Source organism: Phalacrocorax aristotelis, chromosome Z (genome assembly GCF_949628215.1).
Source record: "Phalacrocorax aristotelis chromosome Z, bGulAri2.1, whole genome shotgun sequence".
Lineage (NCBI taxonomy): Eukaryota > Metazoa > Chordata > Aves > Suliformes > Phalacrocoracidae > Phalacrocorax > Phalacrocorax aristotelis.
Genome location: NC_134311.1, coordinates 3,814,295 through 3,824,297, shown reverse-complemented (window position 1 = coordinate 3,824,297; position 10,003 = coordinate 3,814,295).

Below are 10,003 nucleotides of genomic sequence, written 5' to 3'. Positions count from 1 at the left end.
AGGTGATAGATAGAGCAATGTGGAAACCTGTGCAGGACCAAAATCTCAAAATTTTCAGAATCTCCTTGTTTGTTACTTGCATCCAAATAAGTGCTTAGCCCAGAGTTTTGAAGCTTGAATGGCACAGGTGAAAATAAATCTCATCTTTAGTGGCGTTTATGGATACTCTGAAAATTTTATTACCAGCATGTAGTTTTGATTTCTAATATTACTAGTTTAAGATTGCAATGTCTGATTGAAAACCGAATGGCCTTCACACCATGCAAAAATCTTTCTTGATAGAAAGGAAAATGTAAACAAGAAGAGACAACACTCCCTTCTAAAGCCTGTTGACTGCATTTTTTTTATTTCTTGCTGCATTAAGTCCTGCTTTCCGTCTCAGGGATTTGTTTCTTCTTCTGACTCCCTGTTCTCTGGTCTTTCCTTTCAGATGATGCCAATAAAGGGAAAAGGCAAGATTTCAAAACAAACAAACAAACTGGAGTCCATTGATTCTATTGCTGCTGCTTTCAGTATTGGTTTACTCGCAGCAGAGCCATTTTTAACTTGCAGAGTTTTAATGAGTTCAAAACAAAGGAAATCCAAACAGACAAAGAATTGAGGGGTGTACTTAGTACACCTTATTTACTGCTTTTATTGAGAAGAGAAGTTAAGGCTGACCTGGAGGCATAGTTCTGTGTGATGCCAGATCTATTGTAGGTCCCAACACCAGGCCTGATTGTTTATCCCTGACATTTGTAAGGGGTGAGAGTGCTGTGTGGGCAGCATGCTGAGCTGTTAAAAGTGCATTCTGGGTGTCCCATGTCAATCACCAACAACCTTCCAGCTGGTGGAGGACCACCATTGACAAGATCCCTTGAGAGCTCTGTCTCATCCTCGTGTGTAACAAAGAGAAGTGCAGGTCTCTGGAATGGTGTGATGAAAATGGGAAAAAGTTATTGGGAAATCCTCAGGGATCAAGAGAAAACATGGAGTAGTGTGTGTTGAGTGGAAGAGAGTAGCAAAAGCTACAGTCATTTGGATCTGCATGTGAGTTTGCTGAAAGACTCCATGAACAAGTCTGAGCTCTCACTCTTCCTTTCGTTTTCTAGCTCAGTAATTAGCAATGTTTAACATGCTTAGATCTGTAATCGAAAACCAATGACTTATGGCAGCCCCTGTGATACTGAGCAGCTTGAAAGCTCTTGGTGGGAGCCAAACTTCCCACAGAAACTGGACTATAGAAGGGCAGCATGAAGTAATTTGTATAAGCTGGAGCAATATTACAGACTAAAAGATGAAAAGGATCTTACACCTCAAGTATCCTTTTCACCTGTTGATCCAGAGAGGAAAACCAATACGGGATCTAGATTGTGAGGCTGAGATAGGAAAATAATAATGGTATGGTATTGAAAAACATACTCCTTATCTCTCATGTTTATACATTAAGTGTTCTGTCTAATGCAAAATCTGGCAGCTAATAGTATGGGCCTTTGAAGGACTGCTTCCTGCTCTCCTTTCAGTACAGAAAAACTGGAGCAGGTGCATGGGAATAGCACATAATATTGATTGAAAAATATATTCATAAATAAACCCAGGTGGGCTACTGCAAGAAGTGATCAGACATGTAATACAGATTGTCATACACATCTACCTGAATTCCTTTTAGGTGCACAGCGTAGCTTCTTGTCAGAAAAAAATACACTTGTGTTTTTTTTTTAAAAAAAGAGATATTTTATTGTAATGTTTGGTGAGTCATTCCAGTGGATCGTTTCCTTCACTCTTAACAACTGGAGTTTATTCTGATTATTAATGTCTACTTTTGTGTCTTCATGTTAGATCATCTGTGCCTTTATCTGTTATACTGCAGATTTTTATTTATCAGCATTCATTTTCTCTGTAGCTGTATACAGAGTGAATCCAGAGATTCATCTTACCAAATGTGAACCTAATGTCCCTATCCAAAAGTTAGGCGGTGGTCTAATACAGTCATTTGGACTCCCTGTTTAGTCAGAGGGAAATAAGCAGCTCTCAGAGGTAGTTCATCCTGCCCTACTACGTGGGTAGGCTAGACTGGAGGGCTGGCGTTAGGTGGAATGTTTTCTACTTGGAAGCATCGCTTTTACTTTTATAACTAAAATGCTTCTTGAGGTCTTTGAATCTTCTGCTAAGTCATTTTTCAAACCTTTCTTCATTCTCTAGCATCTTTGCCTTTTCCTATTTGTTTATTTAATTTTTCCCAAATTGTGATCACCATAACTCTGCACAGTATTGATGTAGTGACCAGGCTAATGCCATCAGAAGGCATAGGGTCTTCTGGATCCTGTGTTTTTTATGGTCCTAATACTTCTGCGCTGTATTCCTTCCTCCTACATGCAAAGATTATGCTAGCCTTAGCAGAATCAATGCTTCCTCTCTCTGTGATTTCTATCACTGTAATTGCTTTTTCCATATGCTCCAAATAAATTAAAAACAAAGCAAAGGAAGCGCATTTGAAATGCATGACTTCTCAATCAACTATAGTGCAGGTGAAAATCCTTCATTCAGGGCAAAATCCTTTTTTGTGCTTAACATTTCCCTCCGCCCTTTCTGTAAATGTGCTGTCTGTGAAATAAAGCTGTGAGTATTACTATCTAAAATTAAGCCAGAGTTTTATCTGGGTTTGTTTCTAAATACTAAATAGGCATTTACAACAGATTCTGTGCATTCGATACTAATACGCAATACGTGATTTTAAAAAACCCCACATCTTTCAAGTTTCACGTTAGATGCACGTTGGTTACTACATTGCTTTTGCACAGAGTTGTGTCAGAGGCATGATTTTTCGCGCTACCTAGGAGTACTGTTTTGACAGATCTGTCTGAGTATTTGGGACAAAAAAGAAAGAAATGACAGGATCCAGCAAGCTCGAAGTACCAGATATAGTAGTGTACAGTTATATTAGAAATGTTTTGGGAATTGGATTTCCTTGGAGTTGGAATCAATGCTTTTTTAATATTTGATAGAATGGTTTCAATTTGTGTGAGAGATGAAGGGAGTGTGGGAGGGTTAACGGATATAACTAGATCCAGCTACATGAAATTGTGCCGCTGCTGCTGCATTCATTTGCAATAGCATTTCTGCTTTTCAAGATCTACTGGTTATCTCCCATTCTGGAAATATAGTGAAGACTGTAAATAGGACTAAGTGAAATTCCATGAAAATTCAGTGTTTTATATGTTTTGGGGTTTAATGCATCAACATTTATTGGATAAGTAGGAATTCTGACACTTGTTTACTATTAAATGGGAGCTTTGGGGAGTTCGGGGGCCAACACTAGCAAGATCAAGTGCTGCCTTTGTGCCTTTGTATCTCTGCCGTGGCTTAGGATTTGCTTGGAATGGTGGTGACCATAAAATGTGGATTTGATATTAGTTGGATATATTACTGGGTCCAGAATGCTTGATCTAGGATTGGAAATTGTTTCTCCCTGCTGAGCTCTGAATAGCTGTGAATTAAGATGAGCTGCATGTCTGGTGCAGCCGAGGACTTGAATCCAAAATCTGTCATAATCCAGTAATAAAACCGGCCAGTTTTGCTGCCTCCAGTCATAGAGCAGTGCAGTTCTAGCTAGGCGGAAGAGCTGCTGAGGCAGTGGCTGGAGGGGCTAGTTCTGTCTCAGCTATAGCAGGATGGGAGCAATTGCTGGGGTTTGAAAAAATTTAGTGCTCTTCCATCCCACCCCTTTTTATCTCCACAGAGTGGGAAGGCAGCAGGAGTCAGGAGAGGGAGGAGAGTGGTGGACGCTGTGCGGAGCGGAGGGAGGAGTAGGAGAGGGGAATGCATAATGCGTGAGTGACAGAGAGCGTGCAGGCGGCTGGCTGGGTCCAGAAGACGCGGATGTCCATGTCCCGGGGTCTAGGTAGGTTTGTTGTATCTCTGTTTGAGGTGGTAGTTGCTCTGGAAGCATCCCGTACCAGCTGCAGAGATGTTCTCTGTCCAGCTCGGGGGTTCTGCCAGCAGCACCTGTTGCAGCAGAGACCGGGTTTAACCAGCGGCAGACAGCGAGCGTGTCGCTCACCCCGAGTGGCTGCTGGGCAGTAAGAGTCTGCTAAGGTTTCTGTTGTTCCAGCAGCTCCTCTTTCTGCTCTGCAGAGCAGGGCAGGTGGAGACAACAGTCTTTCCAATGGAAAATCCTATTCTCAGGGGATCATATCAGGATGAAACTCAGCCTGAAGTGTCCTAGCTGGCAATTTTTAACTCTCAAAAGTGCACAAAACAATTTGACTGTTTAAATCAGGTGAAAGTAAAAGAAGTGGAGGAGCTGCCTACGCATTGCCTATTGCAAAGAAGAGTGCGTTGAAAGTAAGAATGAATTTTTCAAATCATCATCTGATAAGGAATGAGTTTTAAACATGTTAATAATTGAAATATGACATGTAAGTAATTACAATTGGAAATATTGTTCATGCTTCTTGCTTTTCATATGCTGATTCTGTAAAAGACATTGATTGCATAATTCACTCTGGCTAGCCCAGCTAAAGTTAAGACCATATGTATATGGAACTGCTTGCCAAACATCAATCATTGTTTTTTAATGACTATAATTGTTTTATAGTGCAGATGTGAAATAATGTGTGATTTTTAAAAATCCTATTCATTATATGGAAGCCAAAATTGTTTTTTTCTGATAACGCTTCACACACATCTTCTACAATGAGTCTTTTGGTTACGTACTAAGCATTTTGAGATCTGCCATGAGGGCATTTTAATAACTGAAAGTAGAATGTAATATATTTAGTCTACCTGTCCCTTAAGCCTAAAACAAGCTCTCTCCTACTAAATGTGTTCAGTGTCTCCATGTGGAAAGGAGAACAGATTCCTGAGGAAATAAAATAATTTGTGGCGTATTAGGCTTAGAACTGAAATGGCCAAATATCTGATAATGTAAAAGCTAATTTATTTCAAGGGTGTACAATTTTTGCTTCCTAATTTGTTGTTATTACTAATATTTATGTTGTTATTGATTTCTGACATACAGTTTTGTGCTTTAGTAGCTTTCTAATACACTTTTGTGTTTTAATAGCTTTGCATGAAGAAATCAATGGTATTTACTAAATTTGCATCTGAGTGAACTAATTAACATCGACAATGGGAACACATGCTTATTAGCTTGTAATTGTGGTCTGTGTCCTGGTCACATAGAAATCAATGAGCAAAATGATACTTGCTTTTGTGAGAGCTAGTGCTGGGCAGTTTGTTTGTGCTGTCAGAATTTTTAAGGCTGAAAAATATTATGGGATGAGTTTAAAAGGGTTGATACTAGTGAGTGAGATTGATCCTTATGCATTCAAACCTACAGTGCAACACTTCCCTTGGAAACTGTTGTTGTTTATATGAAGGAAATTTTCAGAATCAGGTCTAAATCATAATCCATTTGTTATTTAAACTTACTGCCTTCCAGGTTTTTGCTTTTGGAATTACATTTAAAAGAAAGAGTGCTTAAGTCTGCAGATGCCTACACACATATTTTACTTAACACGTGAATGTGATTTCTGAAACTGAACTACTGGAAAAGCTGTGAAGGCATATGCCTTTAGTGCCTTTAGCACTAAAGGAGAATACCACTACAGACGCCTGTAAGGATCTCAGTCATGTGCGACGAACAATTTATGGTAATTTGGGGGAAAAATATTGGTGACCCACAAATTGCCTTTGATATTGTTATAGAACTACCATAGTTGTTCAGAATTACAACATGGTACGATGAGGTGATTATTAAAAGTACATAGCAATAGTCTATAAGCTTAACAAAACTTAAATTTTAGAATGGTTCATTGAAAACTTGATGGAAAGGTATGTCCTTGCATCACACTTCAAAGAAAGGGAGAATTAAAATTTGTCTCAACTACATCTGAAGTTTTTTAGCCTAAGGTGTTTTTGGAAGTATCAAAACAAGTAAACTGTATGTCTGACTCTTGTTATTATTTGAGACAGGGTATCTGGTGCAATTTAGGTTCATTTTATTGCTGAATAACCCTGCTGTCTGATTTTGTCCTTTTTTGGCCAGTCTCTTCCAGTATGTTCTTGGTATTGGGTCAATTTAGTTGTTCACTAAGAAATACAAAAAAGTAGGTAGGCGAGAGAAGGTAAAAAGAATGTGTTGAAATTCTTTGCTCAGGGAGTATTAGGCCTTGACCTCCTAAAGATATAATCACATACATAACTATTTTTACATGTATAATCCTATAAATTGGTTTTACTCCTTTGTGGAAATCATGCATGTGTTTCAGCTCTACAAGACTGGCCGATTTAGGTATAGTCATTGCTGTATATAACAGTGAATATAACACTTTTCCTCACTAGAGATAAAAGCATGCATAGTATCTGAGTACTTCTTTCAATGTGTATTAAGACTCAGATGCTATATAACATCTCCACGATGAAATTGAAGCTTACACTGCTGTTGATTGTAGGCATTTGTCAGAGTTCCAGAAATTCAAGGATTATGTCTATCTAGTAGGAGCTATATTATTATTTCCTAGAAAAAAAAAGATTGACAGGAGGAATCAATGTTAGAGGCCATTTATCTTATTCCAGGTGGACCCACTGTAACGTTTTTTACTATAAAAGTTATTGAATCACAAATGATACTATTTCTGCATAGCCTCCCTTGCCTAAGTCACTCTATGAGTGAATGATCTCAGTTGAAAATACTTTGTGTCAGTAAACATTTTCAAGATTGAGTTTACTCCATATATGAGAACTTGTGGCTGTTTGCAGAAAGAATGTGGAAACCAGGTGCTGTGAAATACACTTAAAATATGAAGAACAGTGTTTTATAGATTGACTTATGAATATTTACTATAAAACTAGTTAAAGTTGCTTAAATTCCTTTTACTGAAATATTTTGTAAGTCCAAACCAAGGTTGCTATTAAGATAAAATTGTACATGTATAAACAGGCTTATCTGACAGCTTTAATTTCTCTGGCAAAATTAAACAACAGAGAAGATGCTTCCCATGTTCATTGCAGCTTTTGTTTGTGGATTTTTTAGCAAGCTGAAGACAGAATTTCCTCTAGAATGTTATAGCAATATATTTTCATATACCAAGATATTTTTGTTTGGTTATCTCATTTTGTATTGAGCACAGATTTATTGGCTGGAGTACAGTTATGATTCTCATTTTCAGATGGCAAAAGACTTCCTTTTCCTCAGTCACTTATCCTGGACTGGTCCAGTATGTTACTGCTCTGAATTGTTTCAAGCTTTGCTTCATTAAGGATTTAACATGGCCTTAATTCAGCCATCTGTTATGGGTCTGGCAGACCAACAGATCTGAGGTATTGGTCAGAGCTTTAGAAATTTCCCACAATTTTAAAGGTTAGGAAAAGAGCTACCTTTATGAATAGATTTTGAATAATTCTCAGCAAGACAATGGTGCAGAAGTGGGGTAAAAAATGCATGTCATTCTCTGAAGCACAGGGTCCCCTGTCTGCCTTTAGCTTTCCTGAAAGGCAATTAGCATTTCAACCAGCCAATTTGGTTACATGCAATGAAGTACTTGGGTTTGTAATTTGCTGCTCCCGGCTTGGTGCTGTTGAGAACTAGCTCTGTGTAATCCTCTCAAAGCACCTTTCTTTCCAGCATAGTTATTGTTGCTGGTCTTAAATAACTGATCAACAAAGAGATTTCCTTGTCTTGAACTACAGGGTGCCTTAGAAGAACGAAAAGAAATACCCAGTTAATAAGGGAATGATTATAATTATTAAATAGTGATTATTAAATTGTGACATAGGTTAAAAGGTTTAGAAAACCAAGCAAAGCACAGTACATGATAAAGGTAGTGTGGGAAGTCTTTGAACCCAAACAAATTTTGCTTGGGGTGTTCTCTTCACCACATAAATACTTCATCATGTGTTTTATTTAGAAACGGATTGCCCAGATTTAAGGGATTAATTCACGGTATAGATTAGAGTGAGGGCCCCATACTAATCATCTTGAAAATGGTGTAAATATATTTTTACTTCTACAGAAAGAAGTCTTTGGGGACCTTGTAAAATACAGATCTGTAATAAAACCAACATTCTTTGCTTCAATCTAATAAAAAATGACTACATTTAGCTGTAGAAATAAGTTTGGTTTGATATATGTCTTAAATTTAATATGTATAGTTGATACAAATTTTCATGTTTAATAATACAGTTTTATGAACTCAAGAATAACTCACTGACACAATTATTCTAATAGTTAGGCAACACATTAAAATTCTGTTTGGCTCATACAAGCTTATTAACTCGTAAGAATTCACTGTGGATAGCAATAATTCTTCTGTCAGCATACCTTAAATAATGCCATCTAATCCCCACCATGAGACTAATTTACTGTTCTATACTTTGCATATTTTTTTCTTGCAAGAGTATTAAGTGTGAAGCATCATTGCAAAACAGGTTCTTATATTTTTGGTTTTAAGTATGAAAAAAATAACCACTATACTGCAGAAGCCCATACCTACTTTTTCTGAATCATGCTATTCATTCAGGCCATAGTTCTTCATTCTGGACAAGTACTAGGGGTTTGAAGCTGTGGTAGTTGCATCCTCAGCTCACATATTCTAAAAATATGTTAAGTAAAAGTGTTGAGGGCATGCAAGAAACCTCCAGAGTAGAGACAGAGATTATTGTGAACCCTCACATCTTTACTGAAGTAGAATAAGTGGGTGTTTCTCACTGAAGCCTGCAGACCTTCCTCAGCTGCATTTCTGGTTCCATATCTGTAAGAGCCTGATCCTGCGGCAGGCTGAGTCATGCAGTTACTTCTACAATAAGCCTAATCTGGGAGTGCTAAGTATCTTCATGTCTGGGTTGTTTGGTCTTGGATATTTTGGGGGGGGTGGGGCTGGTCGTGTTGGTGTCTCTCTTTTGTTGTTTTTTTTTGTTTGTTTGTTTTTGTTTTTTTTTTTTTTTTAAATCTGCTAAGGAACTGTTTGAGAGAGAGTATGAGTGCTTGTAGTGTCTCAAGCCCTACTTGGAGTCAAATGGCTAGGTAAAAAGCTGGACCCTTGTTCTGGAAAACCCTATAGAATATTAGTGAAAGGCATCTGCTCTTTTCATTAGAACTATATAGGTGGAAAAAAGATTTCCAATGTGGAGCTGAAAACTAGATGTACCTTTTGCTTAAACCTATACTATATGCTAAGTGGAACTATTCCAATATGATATCTTGGGTTTTTACAGTATATAGCTAGAACTATATATGGATAGGTTCTCATCAGTTGCATTAGATAAATTAGAAGTTCTGCAGCGTTGTTTTGTTGGTACAAATTATGGTAAATTCAGATTCTTACTGGTGTGTTTCTTAACATTGTTAAATAGCGGATTTCAGCCACAGTTTGTTTACATTAGAGTCTGATCTCGGTTCTAAATATAAAGTAACCCTAATACCTCCAAGTCGCTTCACTGGAGGTACACTGGGTAAAGATAATCTTGATCTTACAGCTAGTCAAAGTTATTGTCTGGTTCTCTGTTTGACCAGCAAATTATAAGGTAACTGCAAATGTTTGCGGAAGAGGCTTGTGTTCTCTCTGCTTGCTGCTAGCAAACAGAAGTAGTGGATTCAGTACTGCTTGAGAGTTTTGCGTTTTACTCCCTGCTCAGAATGGGAACAGTCAGAGCAGGCGGTTACCTCAGAAAGCCTTTAGCATTACCTGGCTTAAGAGATAAAACTTGGTTCTACAGTGATGATTACATGCTTTAGAACTTAAAATTCAAGGATATAATTTAGATCCACTCAAAATCTTCTAAAGAAGTGAAAAGAAGATTCCAGAAAATTTACAAGGGTTACTGTGGGCTTATGAGGCTTTTTACCTCTCAGTGACCTCTGACAACAGGATGAGATGATTTGGGTTTCTCATCAGGCCTCTGTCTTGGCCTCGGCTTGCAGATTTACCACTTCCAGTACTGGCTCCTGGCTGTGACGATAGATTCACCTTTCTGGCTAGTAAATGTGAATACAATGGCATGCAGCTTAAGCATTTTTTCTTCC